Consider the following 17724-nt stretch of genomic DNA (forward strand, 5'->3'; position numbering starts at 1 on the left):
GGTTTCTCATCTAGAAAATAGGAACAATCGTATTTTTTGACTCAGAGAACTATGGTAAAATCGAGAAGTGAAAGCAGTTTGAAAACTCAAAAATTATATTCAAAGAAAAAATGTTAATAATATAGGCATGAAGAGACCGCTCAGCAAGGCTTCGTGGGCATCACAGATGTACCATGGCTATTTCTGCGAGAGGGAACGCAAAGGAAGAAGACATAGTTCCCATCCTATGATAAAGCCTTTTGGATGTTTTCCTTTGCCTGGACGTTTTACTTTCTATGTAAACTAGGAGGGGTACAGGGTGCTCCTAGAATCAAGTCACTCTTACCTGCATTCCAATATACTCCTTTAGTGGAAGAAAAAATTGAGCTACAGCTGATAAAAGAATTCAGAATAACTTTAAATATACCTTTGAGAATGACCACGAGCTGGAACATCATTGAATTTGGATTCTGGGCAGAAAACTATTTGAGAGGAACTGGACGAGCTGACTTCTCACTGAGCCTTCCAGTATTCTTATTCAGCAAGTCTCTCATCTTTACATGTTCCTCAAACATCAGTTAGGAAGTCAGATTCTTAGAGTGTGCATGGGCAAGAATCAGGATGGTCAAGAGCAACTTTATCATTGGAGGAGTAAACTAAGGAACAAAAAGAATTCACTTAAGGCAGAGAAAGGGGTTTGTACTTTCTTCCCTGAAAACTGTAAGAAGAGGTCAACCTCTCAACACTCTACTCATTGCAACTAATAAAAGCACAGTTATTCTACAACTTTTAGAATCTACATAATTATGCTTTAGGAAAAATAATGACTCATTAATGTAAAGATTTGTGACTAACACAAAACATTAATAAACATTTCCCTAAAACTTTAAACCAATCCTTCTTTTTAGTCTGAGATGTTCTACTTTGAACAGTATGGAGTTTTTTTATTTGCATTTTGTATTACTAATTTGACACTGCATCTAATTGATGTGTCATGCCCTGGGTGAGTGAATCTCCACTACCAAACTAAGCCAGAGAATAGAAACAATTGCCTAATTAAGGTTTTGACTGAATTGCTAAGATAATTCAAGCAAAACATGTTTTGCCTGAGAAAAATTTTCCTGAAGCCTGAAATTATTTTATTAAATCCTGGCTTAAAAATGACAGCAAATCTTAACATCTTACATTAACATTTGTATAGTATCTCCACCCAGAATCTCTCCTCTCTTAAGGTGTCCTCATACTAGATCAGACCAAGAAAAAAATCTTTATTATTCATGACCTTGATTTTACTTATGGATAAGGTTTCCCTAGTAGGCACATTACCATTCTTGCTAAAAAAATGAATTCATTTACAAACTTGGAGAACTTACTAGCTATTATTCAAACATCTGAAAAAGGTTAAAGAAGAAAAGGTAGAGATAGGAGACAAAGATTTTTTTGTTTGCTTACTTTTGTTTTTAATGAAAAGAATATTTCCAATGTAGCAAGGTAAACTAAATTTAAAAAGCAGAATATTGTGAATTAGAGTAAAATAACCTGAAATATAATACTGAAAACTGAGGACATCTCCCATAGTCATAAAGACAACGGTTGGAACGTTCCTAAAAATAAAGTTCCATATTGACTGGAAACATTTTTCTGGCTGTCTGCTCCCACAGCACCAAGAGCTAGCTATATTGAAGTAATCTGTATTGCATACCCAGCATGTAGCACACTGCCTGGCACAGAGTACACCCTCAATGAATACTTATTATTTAATGAATCCTCAGAACAGAGCCTCTAGAGGTATCTCAGTGCAAAACATTTATGCTTCAGGAGTCAACACTTATTTTTTTGTTTGTTTGGTTGAGTCGTGTGTGAGCGTGTGTGCTTAAAGTGCACATCTTTATTTAACATTCTCCCAAATAGCTCTAATGGCATATTTGTGTTAGGAATTTATAAACACACCTATCAATATAAGTAGTTTGCAATGTGATTTAGGATTTTCTTTAAACAGATACATAATGGTAGGTCCTCAGGATCTTAAATGATATATACTGCTTTTGGATAAAAAATGAGCCAGGCATTAATGTAATTAAGAACAGGTACAACAGTTGACCTTGGCCCAAAAGGGTCACTTGGCCACAGCCTAAAAAAAGACCAAGTAAGTGCTCTCAATAGGCAACTACAAACATTTACTCTTCATAGAAGATCTATTTGTGTCACTTCACTTTCCAGTAAAAAAAAAATAAATCATGGGCTAGAACACTTTCTCTAATATAGAAAAGGTTTAAGAGGCAAGCCATGAGATTACTCCCTGAATCAGACACCACTGACTGGCTGACCCAACTGCCAATCCCATTTACTCTTTTTCTTGATGCTTTGCAGAAAAGAGAATGGAAAAACTAATTGCATACTTTTCCAACCTAATTTGTAGGTATGGGCCATCATATGATCAGGTCTGGCTGGCCAGACATAAGCGATACTATGCGGTGTGGCTTTGATAAAGATTGTATTTTCTTGACACACAGGGCAAACACAACTTACACTGCTGATCTGTCTATTCCTGTCTCCTGAGTGAATGATGAGATAGTTGGATCTTGAGTAATACATAGTGGCCAGTCTACCGGGTCACTCTTCTTCCTAAAGGACCTCGCTTACATATTGCATCATATTGTATTTTTTTTTTTAAATTTTTATTAAGGTATTATATGTGTACATATCTTACCATTGCCCCCCCCACCCCACTCCCATACATGCCCTCACCCCCCAATGTTTTGCATCCGTTGGTTAGTCTTATATACATGCATATAAGTCCTTCAGTTGATCTCTTATTTCCCCCACGTCTCCCTAACCTTACCACTGTAATTTGACAGTCTGTTTGATGCTTTACTGCCTCTGTAACTATCTTTTTGTTCATCAGTTTATAATGTTTTTCATTATCCCCAAATGAGTGGGATCATGTGGTATTTTTCTTTCATTGACTGGCTTATTTCACTTAGCATAATGTTCTCTAATTCCATCCAAGTGCCTACAAATGGTAGTAATTCCTTCTTTTTTACGGCAGCATAGTATTCCATTGTGTAGATGTACCATAGTTTTCTGATCCAGTCATCTGCTGATGGGCACCTAGGCTGTTTCCAAATCTTAGCTATTGTAAATTGTGCTGCTATGAACATAGGGGTGCATATATCCTTTCTGATTGGTGTTTCTGGTTTCTTAGGATATATTCCTAGGAGTGGGATTACTGGGTCAAATGGGAGTTCCATTTTCAGTTTTTTGAGGAAACTCCATACTGTTCTCCACAGTGGCTGCACCAGTCTGCATTCCCACCAGCAGTGCACGAGGGTTCCTTTTTCTCCGCATCCTCGCCAACACTTGTCGTTTGTTGATTTGTTGATGATAGCCATTCTGACAGGTGTGAGATGGTATCGCATTGTTGTTTTGATTTGCATCTCTCGGATAATTAGTGACTTTGAGCATGTTTTCATGTGTCTCTTGGCCTTCCTTCTGTCTTCTTTCGAGAAGATTCTATTTAGGTCCGTTGCCCATTTTTTTATTGGATCCTTTATCTTCCTTTTATTAAGTTGTATAAGCTGCCTGTAGATGTTGGAAATTAAACCTTTATCAGTGATACCATTTGCAAATATGTTCTCCCATACAGTGGGGTTTCTTGTTGTTTTGTTGATGGTTTCTTTTGCTGTGCAAAAGCTTTTTATTTTGATGTAGTCCCATTTGTTTATTTTCTGTTTGGCTTCCATTGCCCTAGGGGCAGTATCACTGAAAAAGTTCTTTTGGCATATGTCTGAGATTTTGCTGCCTGTGGATTCCTCTAGTATTTTTATGGTTTCCCGTCTTATATTTAAGTCCTGTACCCATTTTGAGTTTATTTTTGTGTATGGTGTAAGTTGGTGATCTAGTTTCATTTTTTTGCATGTATCTGTCCAATTTTCCCAACACCATTTATTAAAGAGACTGTCTTGACTCCATTGTATGCTCATGCCTCCTTTGTCAAATATTAAATGCGCATATTGGTTTGGGTCGATATCTGGATTCTCTATTCTGTTCCATTGATCTATATGTCTGTTCTTGTGCCAGTACCAGGCTGTTTTGAGGACAGTGGCTTTGTAATACAGCTTGAAATCTGGTATTGAGATCCCTCCTACTTTATTCTTCTTTCTCAGGATTGCTGTGGCTATTCGGGGTCTTTTTTTATTCCAGATGAATTTTTGGAGAGTTCTTTCTAGGTCTGTGAAATACGCCATTGGTATTTTAATGGGGAGTGCATTGAATCTATAGATTGCTTTGGGTAGTATGGACATTTTAATGATGTTGATTCTACCAATCCATGAACATGGTATGTTCTTCCATCTGTTTATATCTTCCTCTATCTCTTTTTTCAGGGTCCTGTAGTTTTCTGCATATAGGTCTTTTACCTCCTTGGTTAGGTTTATTCCTAAGTATCTTAATTTTTTTGGTGCGATGGAAAATGGGATTGCTTTTTTAGTCTCTCTTTCTGTAAGTTCATTGTTGGTGTATAGAAATGCCATAGATTTCTTGGCGTTAATTTTGTATCCTGCTACATTGCCGAATTCATTTATTAAGTCTGTTAGTTTTTTGATGGAGTCTTTCGGGTTTTTTATGTACAATATCATGTCATCTGCAAATAAGGACAGCTTTACTTCTTCTTTTCCAATTCATATTGTATTTTTTAAAATATGTTTTCATTGATTTTTTTTAGAGAGAGAGAAAGGGAGAAGGAGATAGAGAGAGAAACATCAATGACATTGATTGGCTGCCTCATGCACGCCCCCTACTGGGAATCAAGGCTGCAATGCAACTTGGACATGTGCCCTGACCTAGAATCAAATTGGTGGCCTCTTGTTGCATGGAATCAAACTGGTGGCCTCTTGGTGAATGGGATGATGCTCAACCAACTGAGCCACACCAGCCAGGGCCATCATATTGTATTTTTGAATGATTTGTTGCCAATTCTGCTATTATCAGAAGAGAAATTTTCAAGGGCAGGGACCCTATCTTATGTCCTTGGTATTTTATGTACTTTGGCATAGTGTTTGACACTATCTATAATAATAAAAGGGTAATATGCTAATTAGACCAGACGTCTTCTGGATGTCATTCCGGACGTCCTTCCTGACAAAGCCAGGGCCAGAGGGAAGCCAGCCCAGGTCCCGGGTGCCTGCTGGCGGCTGGAGGAGGGAAGCCTGGGTGCCAGAGGAAAGCCAGTGCCAGCAGCCGGGGAAAGGAAGGCCTACTCTTGCATGAATTTTTGTGCATCGGGTCTCATATATATATATCTGAACTGAAAGATGACTTAGGGGTGACCCAATCAGTATGTCATCATTTCCAGGTATGAAAATAGATTTGAATTCTCAGGAAGGAAATAATCGATATAAGACCAAAATAAATAACATTTAACATATGCTATTTCTAAAATGTACAATGTAAACCTTTGCCAAAATCTCTGAGATTAAATTTATTAGTGGAAAGGCAAACCCAGTGGACATGCTTTTCCTTCTTCTAAACTCATTTAATATCTGTGCTCTGCATCATTTATTTAGACTGGAGGCATGAATCCAGAGTGAAAGCAGTGATTTATTCTACCATACATTATCTATATAAATTAACTCCTCCAACCAGTGTCTGTGCCAAGAGACTTTAATTCCCTTATAAAGTTCATAACCTTCATCAGATCCTATTATTCCAGTCTAGCCCCACCCCCAAAAAAATTTTTTTAAAACCTAAAACTAAAAACAGTTTGCTTGTTATAAAAGTACAAAATTCAGGCAAAACCCCTAGGAAGGGCTCCCAACCATTTAGTCTTTCATTCATCAGATGCCTATTGACAATACGACATGTCAGGCAGTGTTAGGCACATGAAACTGATAAGTAATAGCACATAAACCCATTCTCCTCATGAAGTGGGTAAACCAGATTAACAATTATGTGGGGAAGCATGAGACTTGGTTGGAAAGTCTGTAAGGAGGATCCTCTGAAAGGTCGGTGGCCTCTTAGGGGTACCTTGCCGAAGGCGGCAGCCCCTGCCTTGACTTTTCCAAACAAGTCCAAGCCCCTGGGTGTTTTACTGGAATCTCTATGTTTAATCTTTTGGACCTGACATTGTAGAAGCATGTACTTTCTCAAGGATACTTATACTGCTGATTGCATCTAGAGGTTAATTTTAGTTCAAGCTGTTGTTATAATAAAAGCCTAAGGAGGCAGGCAATTGGGGCTGTTTTGGTTCCTAAAGCCAAGCAGCCCCTTAGTCCTCTCTTTCACAGAAATGTGTGTCAGAGTAATCTATTCATCCATTTCTTAGGGCAGTGGTTCTCAACCTTCCTAATGCCGCGACCCTGTAATACAGTTCCTCATGTTGTGGTGACCCCCAAGCATAAAATTATTTTTGTTGCTACTTCATAACTGTAATTTTGCTACTGTTATGAATTGTAATGTAAATATCTGTGTTTTCCGATGGTCTTAGGCTCTATAGCAGCGGTTCTCAACCTGTGGGTCGTGACATTTCAGTGATAAATATTCAATTTCTTGGGCTGAGTATTTTCAAAGAATGTACTAATTTTATTAATATTTATTTTTTATATTTTATTTATTTTTATCAATATTTAAATTAATGATTGAAAATTCAACTTTTCCAAAGAATCCTTTGTGGGTGACAAGTATTTTAATAGTTGAATATTCAAGTTTAGAACAAACCTTAATTTAGCTGTTAACTATACAATATGTGAGGGACAGAGTAATTATCCAAGAGTTATTCCTATTTATTTTCCCTTAAAAGAATCAAGGATAAAATGCTAAAGAATCAAGAGTACTGATGAGACTATTTATATACCTAACAAGTGAGTTTCATAAAGCACCACAAAACCATTGCATTCTTTTCCACCATCGCACCTGCATAATCTTGCCTATGGGGCTTGTTCTTCTCTATCCTCTTGGATTTAATTCAAAGCCAGTGCCTTGACTTTCAAATTTTTCCCAGATAAAAATTCCTCCCTTCACTTTAGTACAAAAATAAACACCTCCCCCCAAAAAACCAAAACCGCAAAAAAAGAAAAACAAAACACTAGACTCAGGTAGAATCAGTGCAGAGTAATAATCCAATTCCCAATGCTCATCACACTGAAGATCTCCTTTCCACTGGGAAAGCGATAGGAGACAGGCCTGCAATGGGACCTGGCCGGCTCTTTTCTCTGCTCAGCCAGCTCCTCAGCCTCAGCCTCCCTCTGCCTTAATCATCAGATGGAGCTTTTGATCCCTCAGAGCTAACGAGGTCAGAGATAGAAGGTTTGAAGGGACAAGAAAAGTCCTATTTGACCAGTACTGATCTGGCATTGCTTTTTCCTGGACTTAGCAAGTATTCATAGCTGACTTTTTAAATCCCAATTTAATCAGTTCTTTGAAGACCCTTGGACTCTGGGGATCTCTTGTTGTAGAATCTGACTTGATTTTGTTGTTATTGTTGTTAATCCTCACCCGAGGATATTTTTTCTTTTTCTTTTTTTAAAAAATATGTTTTTATTGCTTTCAGAGAGGAATGGAGAGGGAGAGTTTGAAACATCCTATATAATAAAAGCCTAATATGCTAAGTGTCCAGTCCAGTCAGCTGTTCAACCAATCAAAGCATAATATGCTAATGACATGCTAAGGCCGCTCAACTGTTCGCTATGATGCGCACTCACCACCAGGGGGCAGACAGTCGACCAGGCGCTATGATGAGCACTGACCACCAGGGGACAGACACTCCAACTGGTAGCTTGCCAATCGGGACTGAGTGAGACGGGCTGGACATGCCCTGGAGCCTTCCCTCAGTTCCTCCCCAGCTGGCCAACCTCCCAGGCCCCAATCGTGCACCGGTGGGGTCCCTTGGCCTGGCCTGCACCCTCTCATAATCCAGGACCCCTCAGGGGATGTCAGAGAGCTGGTTTCAGCCTGATCCCACAGGACAGGCCAAGGGACCCCAGTGGTGCATAAATTTGTGCACTAGGCCTCTAGTCAATGATAAGAATCATTGATTGGCTGCTTCCTGCCCTTCCCACACTGGGGATCAAGCCCACAACCCAGGCATGTGCCCTGATGAGGAATCGAACCATGACCTCCTGGTTCATAGGTCGACGCTCAACCACTGAGCCAACTGTCTACTCAAGATCCAAAGTTTCTCCACCAGGCCCTTCTGCTTAGGGCAGCCGTGGGCAAACTACAGCCCGCGTTCGGCTGTTCTATCCGGCCCGCGGAGCCGAAAGAGCGGAGGGTTCTCTTGCTCTCCCCTCCGCTCCTTTACTTTGAATTTATATTAGTTCACACAAACACTCCATCCATGCTTTTGTTCCGGCCCTCCGATCCAGTTTAAGAACCCATTGTGGCCCTTGAGTCAAAAAGTTTGCCCACCCCTGGCTTAGGGTCTAAGAAAACACGTTCTGCTGTGTTCACTCTCCCATCACATAGTATCAAGGAAACCAAACCCTTTTGTCTGTCATAGGTGGGAGTGCAGTCACACCAAGTTCAGCGTTCTTTTCTTTCAGCCCTCTGGAAGACCGATCAACACACAGCCTCTTGTATTTTATATTCTTCTGCTATGAATTAAAAAGCAGTCTATTGCATCACCCTAATTCCAGGGTATAGCAACGGTTTCGCTGAAGCAGCAGCATCCCTCACTAGAGTTCATGTGGGGGAAAAGCATACACACTCCCATCCCCAACCTACCAACTTCCTTCCTCTGCCAGCTTCTTGTATGCAGCTTTAATTCTTGTATAATCCATGTGGTTTAAAGATACTCCACTCAAGTCCAGCACAGTGTGTCTGGCAACTCTTGCTTTGGAATATGAAATAGTTGAGACCTTTTGCCTTGAAGCTTCAATCAATTAAGACTAATATTTTTGTTTTCACATTGTGTAACAGTAAATAAAATCAGACTTTACAGATGATTCAAGGGGCAGCATATTTAGAAAGGAAGTGAAAAATAAATGAGGAATATTTATAAGCAAATTAAATATAAGTTGTAATATTTTATATGTACATTACATATTTACATAGATATATACATTAAGACTCTAGAATTGATTAGTCCCATCCAGGAAAAGGAGTTAGTTACACAGAGGAATTTAATAGTCACATGGCAAATGGAGCAAGGGAAGGCTCAGGCAAGAGATGTTGGCCAGATGATTAGAAGCTTCTGGTAACTATAATTTAATGATCAAACCTGAATTTTTGAAAAATAATGTGTGCACTGTGAATACATCCACACAATAGATGTAAACCAGAACTGTCCCAGATAAACTGGATATTTGATCTCCCTATAAATGATAAAAAAACAAACAAACAAACAAACAAAAAAAGCACAATGTTGACTGATAGTAGAAACCAACAATGAAACTGATTTCTGGATTGAGCCAATGGATATTTTCTCCAAAGGGAATACTAGTGAGTGCAGTCTGGATCAGAATAAGGATATAGAAGGCATTTCATTTGTAATTAATAATGACAGCACATTAACTCTCTGTTATTTCTGAATGAAAGATGGTATGCTTTATGGGCCATATTTAAAAGGTAGTATAGCAGCCAGGCTGGCATGTTGTAGTGGTTGAGCATCGACCTATGAACTAGGAAGTCACGGTTTTATTCCAGGTCAGGGCACATGCCTGGGTTGTGGGCTCTATGCCCAGTATGGGGCATGCAGGAGACTGCAAAAAAATGATTCTCTCTCATCATTGGTGTTTCTATTTCTCTCTCCCTCTCCCTTCCTCTCTGAAATCAATAAAAACATATTCTTTTTTAAAGCAAAAATTAGTATAGCAAAAGTCAGAACATTAACTGTAGGGGATCATAAGAAGAAATATCATAATCATTCAAATAAATACAGATAGATTAGTGAAAAGTAATCAAAGTAACGTACTGGTAAAATATTAACTAGAAAGAGTGGCCTAGATATCCAAATACATGTGTTTGACTTGAAAAACCTTGATAAAGATAAACATACTATGCCAGAGGTACTTAAAATAGGGGACTAGAATTGTTTCTAAATAGAGCCATTAGAATATTTGGGTGAAGTGGGGGGAAGAGATGTCATTTCCTAATTGACATGCCAGTTAGCCAGATGTTGTCATTTAGTTCTATCCCCTGAAGCTCTAAAAATTTTTGGAAAATAAAAAAAATCTGAAAACATGCATGTGTACACAAACACACACACACAACATGCACACACCAACAAATACACATTAAAGTTAAAGCTATGTTCCCAGTCAATGATGAATTTAAATTAAATTAAAAGGGAAGCATTAAAGTACGAAACTAATTGTTTTCAATTAAATATAACATAGGCCCAACAGTTAAAATATTATTAGAGACTAATAGTCATAACTAGCATTTGCATGTTGTTTACAAGTAATTATTAATCCTGAAATAACTGAGGGGGGAGCAATTATTAGTCCCATTTTACAGGTGATGAAACTGAGATATAGTGAGGTTAAGAAACTTGACCAAAGTCACATGGTTAGGAAGTGATGGTAATTAAGGATTCAAACTCAGTAAAAAGCTACAACCAGGCTACAAATCCCCATGTTCATCATTTCTTTGTACCTATGTGGCAGGGGAAAAATGAAAGTGATTCATAAAGCCAGATCTGGTAACATATTGATAATTTGCTTCAGTATCTCAGCCTTTACACAGCACCATCTTTAGTGTGTTAAAAAACAACAACAGCCAAAACCGGTTTGGCTCAGTGGATAGAGCATCGGCCTGCGGACTGAAGGGTCCCGGGTTTAATTCCGGTCAAGGGCATGTACCTTGATTGCGGGCACATCCCCATTGGGAGGTGTGCAGGAGGCAGCTGATCGATGTTTCTCTCTCATCGATGTTTCTAGCTCTCTATCCCTCTCCCTTCCTCTCTGTAAAATATCAATAAAATATATTTAAAAAAACAACAACAACAACAACACCTCGGTGCAGGCTATGCCAGCAGTTCAGTCTATACTATTTTGTGCAAACACAGCTACTTTCCTTTTTTAATGAGATACAAATATCAGCTCTCTTCTACTTCTCTCAATCTCAAGTGAGTCTGATAAAGTTTTTGAAAAGCAAAACAGAATCTTCTGGAAGACTCTGAATGAAACCAAGGGCTGCTAACATGGCTTCATGCTGTATGGAAGCCCTGGCAGAGTGAAGGTCTTTATCGTTTCCATTGCTGTGTCACTGCTCTTGGATGTACAGTTCCCTACTGGACAAACGCTGCGAAAATTTCCTCTTATGAACGTCCAATGTGTTTGTGGTAAGCAGTACATGTTAGATAACAGTAATGACATGCGAAGGAAGGGTGGTTTTGCTTTTATTTTGACATGACTATTGCATTCTAGATATAATACTGTTGGAAGGCGGACTTTACAATATTTAGACTTTTACTACTTAGTAATATTTTAATTTTTAATATACTCAAGTTCCTAGTTTTCATAGCATTCACAATGGAGTAGCTGTATAAGTTCACGTGTCTTCTAAATATTGTTAGTTTCTAAAGGAACCAGTGGTAAAAATTATTTCTGGAGTTTACGTGTCTTGGCTAGGTTACAAAAGAGGCAATTGTTGAAAAACTTAACATTAAATATTAAAAAAATAAAGGTAGCATTAAAGAATGAAGTTGAATTGTCTCAGGCTACGTATCACTCAGTCCCTGATTAACAACACAAAGTTAGTGTATCAGGTTGGAAAATTTCAGGAGTTAAGTTTCAATTTTGAAATTAAATACAAGGTGTCTAAACATGGAAAGATGCCTGGAATGTTACCTTTAGGATTTAATCTGTAGCTCAGAGTCAATTCAAGCTATTTTCGTTTGCCTTTTTTTCTTTTGTGCCTACGTCACCGGTTTAAGGTTTTTATTTATTTAATTTTAAGAAGAAAGAAGAGGTTCTGTAGAGAACACTGACTGGGTCTGCTAACCACAAGGAGGACTAAAGAAGGACTATTGTGGGAGGGGGCGTCTCTGCAAGGGAGCGGTGTGGCAGCATAGAGGGACACGGAGGGAGACGATTCAGCACTCTCCTCTAATCTTATTCCACCCAAGAAATTTTGGAGAATGCGAAAAAGCAGCAACCCAGCATTCTTGAAGAGGCGTGTCTTCCCTCCAGGGGCTGTCCAATCGAATTCCTTCAGAGGGAGCAATCCGGAGAAGATTGATGAGGGTTGCTAGGAAACCGGAGCGTCTCCCGCCCGCCTGACCCAGAGATGGTTCTGCACAAGCCCTCTCCAGGGGCTTGCAATGTGCAGTTGAGCTGCGTGTGGGGCAGAGCTGCACACCGGCCTCCCAGGCTCTCTCGCCCCCCCTCCGCTCCCGCTCCCCCTTGCCCTCTAGCATGCCGTGAGCCGGGTGCCAGGGGACCACGGGAGACCTTTTCCTGGGCTGACTGCTAGTACTCGCTCTCCTGCAGGCCGAGAGCTCTAGCAGAGCTTCAAAGTTAGAGCCGCAGATCTCCCGCCGCCCCACGCCCCTTCACCCCGCCTCTCCGAAATCCCCAACCTTTGCATGCTCTGCCTGAGGATTTCAGAGTGAGGCGAAGGTCCGGCAAAACCTCTCCGGATTTCCATTCAACAGTCCTCTCGTCTAGGTGCCCTAGCTCGCTGAAGACTCTGCAGATACACCCCTATAATAGGGAGGGAGGAGGGGAGGGGGGAGGGGAAAGGAGAACCAGAGAGGGAGGAAAGGAGAAAGACAGAATGGGGAGGAGAGAATGCCAGGTCCCTGCCTCTGCCGAGAGTCCCAATTAGAGGCTGTGGTTCCAGCCTGGCCAAGGTGAGGGAAAGTTGCTTCCCCGTCTGGGAAGTGTGTTTGCCTGTCAAGAGGCGAGGGGCTCAGCTGGGAACTGTTCCCCCTCCCTCCGTGGAAGACCACGGGGTCTCCCCTTTTTCCCAACCTCCTTCGTCTCCTCCTCCCCTCCCTTTTCCCACTCCCCACTGACTCGGAGGCCTGGATGTTCTGCCACCGGGCAGGGGTCCAGCTAGCAGCCGGGAGGGGGCGGGGGCAGGGGCAGGGGGCGCTGTGACGGGAAACGGCGCGCACAAGTTGGCCATCTCGGGGGCAAAATAAGTTCTCCCTTGGATTTGGAAAGGACAAAGCCAGCAAGCTACCTCTTTTGTGTCGGATGAGGAGGACCAACCATGAGCCAGAGCCCGAGTGCAGGCTCAGCCACCGCCGCTGCCACCACGGTCAGCTCCAGTCCCTGCCAGGAGTTGTCAGCGCCAGGTAAGGGGTCCAGAGAAGGACGCGTCCCTCTGGAGGGCGCCCGGGGAGGGCGCGCAGGCTCGGGGGGCCGCGTGGGCCAGGTGCAGCCGGGAAAGTTGAGGCAGAGCATAGACCGGTCCCTACAGTTTCGCAGGGGTGGGGAGGGTGGGGGGCAGAGGCCATGTGGGTGGGTGTGCGTGAGTGAGAGTTTGTGTGTGTGCGCGCACTTCTGTGTGTCCGGGAGGGAGGCAGCTTTCAGGGCTCAGCTCTGCAGCCAGGATGAGAGAGGTGGAGGGACCACTGATGCTCACAGACCCCCAGAGAGACCAGTCTCATCGGCCAGCCGCCGCCAGCCCTGTTCTGGGCTCAGGATACGTTTCAGTTTGGGGGCTCCTCCGGTTTTGTGCCCAGGAAAGCCTGCGGTGACTGGCTGCCACGCCGGCTGTGTCCTGTGGGTGTGGAGGTTGCCGGGCGAGGTGGGCAGCGGGCAGCGGGACGTGGTCCGTGTTGCAGGCGGGATGCACTCTGCAGCGAGAGGCGGCCAGAGGTTCGCTGTGCTGCACACACTCTTGGAAATGATCCCTAACTCGATGCACTTTGGTCCCTTTGGCTTGAGTGAAAAATCGAAGAGCCAAACGGAGAGCATATATCGCTTCATCTCTCCTGTTCCATTTTCTTATCTGACAGCGAGATAACTCAGAGGTCGGGAGATTCGCGATCTAGAAATAGACTAGGTAATATATCCCAGAAGCTTGTTTCTTAAGGATTTCACTTAGATTTTGTTCCTTCCCTGGGTTAACAAACGTGGGAGATTCCCCAAGGCGTAACACTGTTAGGTAGATATCTTAAGGGGACATGCCCCGGCCATTTAAGTATTTTAAGCATTGTATACATTTTGATAACAGATAACAAAACGGCACGCTTCTAATAATCTGTGGTCAAGTGCTCTGCTAAATTGCTTAATAAAATTTTTCTACTGTTATTTGAATAATGCTGTGTTTGACACATATAGTTACATGTATATTCAAAGTTGAGGTCAATGTGAGTTGAAGCTAGTGTGACTTGAAGACCTCAGCAATAGTTTAGTGCTTTGAGTTTCTCTGCTTCAGTTTATTTGTGCTAGCTGATTTTAGAACTCTTCAGTAGAGCTATATTGTGTTTCTTTGAGGAGAATAAAGCATTTATTGGTAGAGAAACATGGTTCAGTTCCCTACATCTAAGTCTGCTTTGGTTTATCTGATCACATATTTTAAGGCTTCTACCTGAACTCTAATTATTTGTGTAAATTTATTTAATATAGTCATGACCAGAACACTTAGATTGCCCTTATACTAAACTGTGGGTTATACAGCTCTTACCAAAGAGGTTTAGGCTATTACTTACTGATTTTATAGTGCTTTTTTTTTTTTCTTTCTCAAAACAGCCCAGTAGAATTTAAATAGATTTTGGAAACTATTGCACACTAGACCTTAATAAAGTGATACTTCCCTTCCATAACATCAGTGTCTTGCCTTTACAAAGATTTCTCACACCTGTAGGTTTTAGCTGTCCATCCTTTCCGGTTCTGATCATGCAGCAGGACTCTAAGGACATTTTGAATGGTCCTGCCCTAAGGTTCACTTGATTTCTCTTCAGAATAGCACAGGTGTGCAGGATGGAAACTAAGGAGAAAAAGTCTCCAAACTTATTTTTCACAAATAAAAGAACAAAAATGCTATAATATCTACATTCATTGGGCTAAACAAAAGGATAAATGGTAAGAAAACCTTTTAGTATTGACAGTCTCCACTTCTTCACCCCTCCCCCCCCAAAAAAAAGTTCATATAAAATCTCTATGAGCTAGATCCTTGCAAATGAAATCATAGAAAATTATGCCAACACAGGAATAGGATACACTTGGGGGGGGGGGGGCGGGTTGGGGAAAGAGACCTCAATTTGAATTAAATATTTTTCATAATTCAGGAATATGTGATTAGTAAATTGAGAAAATATATGAAAAGCTACACAAACAGAAAATGTTATTAATAATGAAAATATTTTCAATGATCCACTGATTTGTGTATGATGGTCTTTTTAAAAAGTTGTGGTGAAAAGAAATGAGTATATGTCAAATCATTTACCTCACAATGACCACACATCAAAATCATCCCATCTCTAAATTTGTATCATTGCAATTAAAATTGGTGGGTTAAATAGATGAAAAGATAGGATAACATTGAGTTTTAATTAAATTTAATATTTTTACTGAATAAAAGAACTAGGATAAATGTCTAAAGGTCACCTGCCTCACTTCTCTACTTCCTGACAGGTGATCACCAGAACTGCACAAGATTGAGGATGGTCTTCTTTTGAAAGATGTCCAGCAATAACATTTTTACAACTTCCCTGAATACCTTTTCCTCTTCCTTATTTCATGTCAAACTCTTTTCTTAAAATTAAACCATTTTCTCTTTCCTGTCCATTTCTCTAATAGATATCAGCCACAAATGTTGCAAGATTTTTCTCCCAGGGTCCTACCTACCTCCTGCCAAACTGTAGTCATTGACCTGGGGATGAAATGTTTCAATTTGTTGTCCTGCACTCCATATCATCTCAAGATACCATTAAATAAAAGAAATGAAAATTAATACCTAAAAGCCAGGCAGACAGGATGCATTTATGCGCATTGGAATATGGCCAGAGTTCCAGGGTGAGAATTGTTTTCTCCAGGGGTCCCTCCCAGAAGTAAAGGAGTAGTGTTTACTCATGCTTCACTATCTTACACTGTTTATTGCGCGTTTTCATCTTTTCTGAGATGCTGCTCAATGCATCCAATTCTACATTAGATACATTTGTTGGAATTGCTCCCTAGAAGTAGCATAAAATGACAGAAGATTTTCCACCAAGACTGAACACATAAAATGAGTACAATCATAGTAATCACGCAGACAGCAGGAGCTATTAGGTCATTCTCCTCCTTCCACTTCTAATGCAGGCTTGGTCCCCATCGCATACCGCATTTTGGAGTACTTCAGTCCAGTCTGATTTTAAATGGCTCGAGTAATGTCTTTTTCCAGTGCATTTGAAAGACTATTTCACAGTCTAATAGTTCTCCCTATTAAGAACTTGGTTGTAATATTCAGCCTAATTATCCCTCTGTTCTATTTTGTCTTGATACTTATTCCCTATTATAACCCCTCTGGACCAGCACATTCTGTTGCCTGATTTAGAGTCTTCATCTCACATTTATTCACGATTTGCAGGATACAAAAGGCTTTATACAGTTACAGGGGAGAACACAAAGGTGACAGTTCTATATCTGAACACCCTTTCTAAATATTTAAGACAAATCTTTCAGGTCATCTATGTAATATATAATTATATATTCTTTTTTTTAAGATAACTTTTTAAAGAAATATATTTTTATTGATTCCAGAGAGGAAAGGAGAGGGAGAGAGAGATAGATACGCCAATGATGAGAGAGAATCATTGATTAGCTGCCTCCTGCACACCCCACACTGGGGATTGAGCCCCCAACCTGGGCATGTGCCCTGACCAGGAGTTGAACCATGACCTCCTGGTTCATAGGTCGATGCTCAATCACTGAGCCATGCCAGCCAGGCTGATTACATATTCTTAATAACTTGTGTTACTAATGTAAGTGAGGAAATTTTCCATCTCTGACAGTAATGACCCATGTGAATATTGAGCTGATTCCTTCTAAGTAATGTTCTATGTGGATGCACATTTATGAGACATTTTCATTGCAAATTTGATATCAACAGAACCCTGTCAATACCCACACTACAAGGGAATTCTGTGACATGCTGGTCTGATGCTCCACTGAGCCCAGAAGCTGTTGTCATGTAAATTTCACTATCAAAATGAAAGTGATTTCCATAATTAATAGGATGTGCTAGGCATATAGTAGTGTGTGTAGTTTAGATGTATACATTAACACAATATAGTAATTCTGTTAGAATACAGTAGCCCCTTCATACTAAAACAATGTTAAAAGCCAGCGGAAGTAAGCTTGAATTCATCACTGTGCTATATCATCATGAAAAACAAATTTGAATCATGCATATACCAATATGGAATAAGTTTTTATTTATATGCAGGTACCATATGTGAAGGTGAGTTTTAAAATAGAAAAATCCAAAATAACCACAAGAGAGAAACAGGTTTTCACTTCATTCACTTAAAATCTCGTTCTAAGATGCCTATGCTTAGGCTTCTGTTAAGAGTCTTCAGGAAATATCTTGGTAGACTCACCATCCCACTCAGTTGTTTCTTCAAGCCCCAGCCATTGAAATGTAAGTTAAGCTAGTCAGTAGAGGAGTAAATGATATAAATCAGGAAATAAGTTCCTAGGTTACACTTGGCAAGTCCAGAAAATATGAGACTCAGAGTAAAGTGAATCAGCAGCTAAAAATACTTTTCCACTGCTTGGTGAGCATTAGACTGCACATAGAAACATTTATGTAGATTAAATTAAGGAAACAATTTTAAAAAAAGTGGCATTCTAAAACTGAATATATCTTTAA

At 40.5% G+C, this 17724-nt stretch overlaps 1 protein-coding gene across 2 annotated transcripts in view; it reads left to right on the forward strand.

Annotated features, from left to right (window-relative positions):
• The first annotated feature begins 12522 nt into the window (after nt 1–12522).
• The window catches only part of GRM3 (glutamate metabotropic receptor 3), a 198846-nt gene continuing 193644 nt past the window's right edge, over nt 12523–17724 (forward strand). The window contains exon 1 of one of the 2 annotated variants that reach the window (XM_080666476.1): nt 12523–13219. The gene's annotated coding sequence lies outside the window, so the exon portion shown is untranslated. The remainder of the gene's footprint in view (nt 13220–17724) is intronic. The other variant, XM_080666477.1, reaches the window with a different exon arrangement.

Source organism: Plecotus auritus (genome assembly GCF_963455305.1).
Source record: "Plecotus auritus genome assembly, chromosome: 4".
Lineage (NCBI taxonomy): Eukaryota > Metazoa > Chordata > Mammalia > Chiroptera > Vespertilionidae > Plecotus > Plecotus auritus.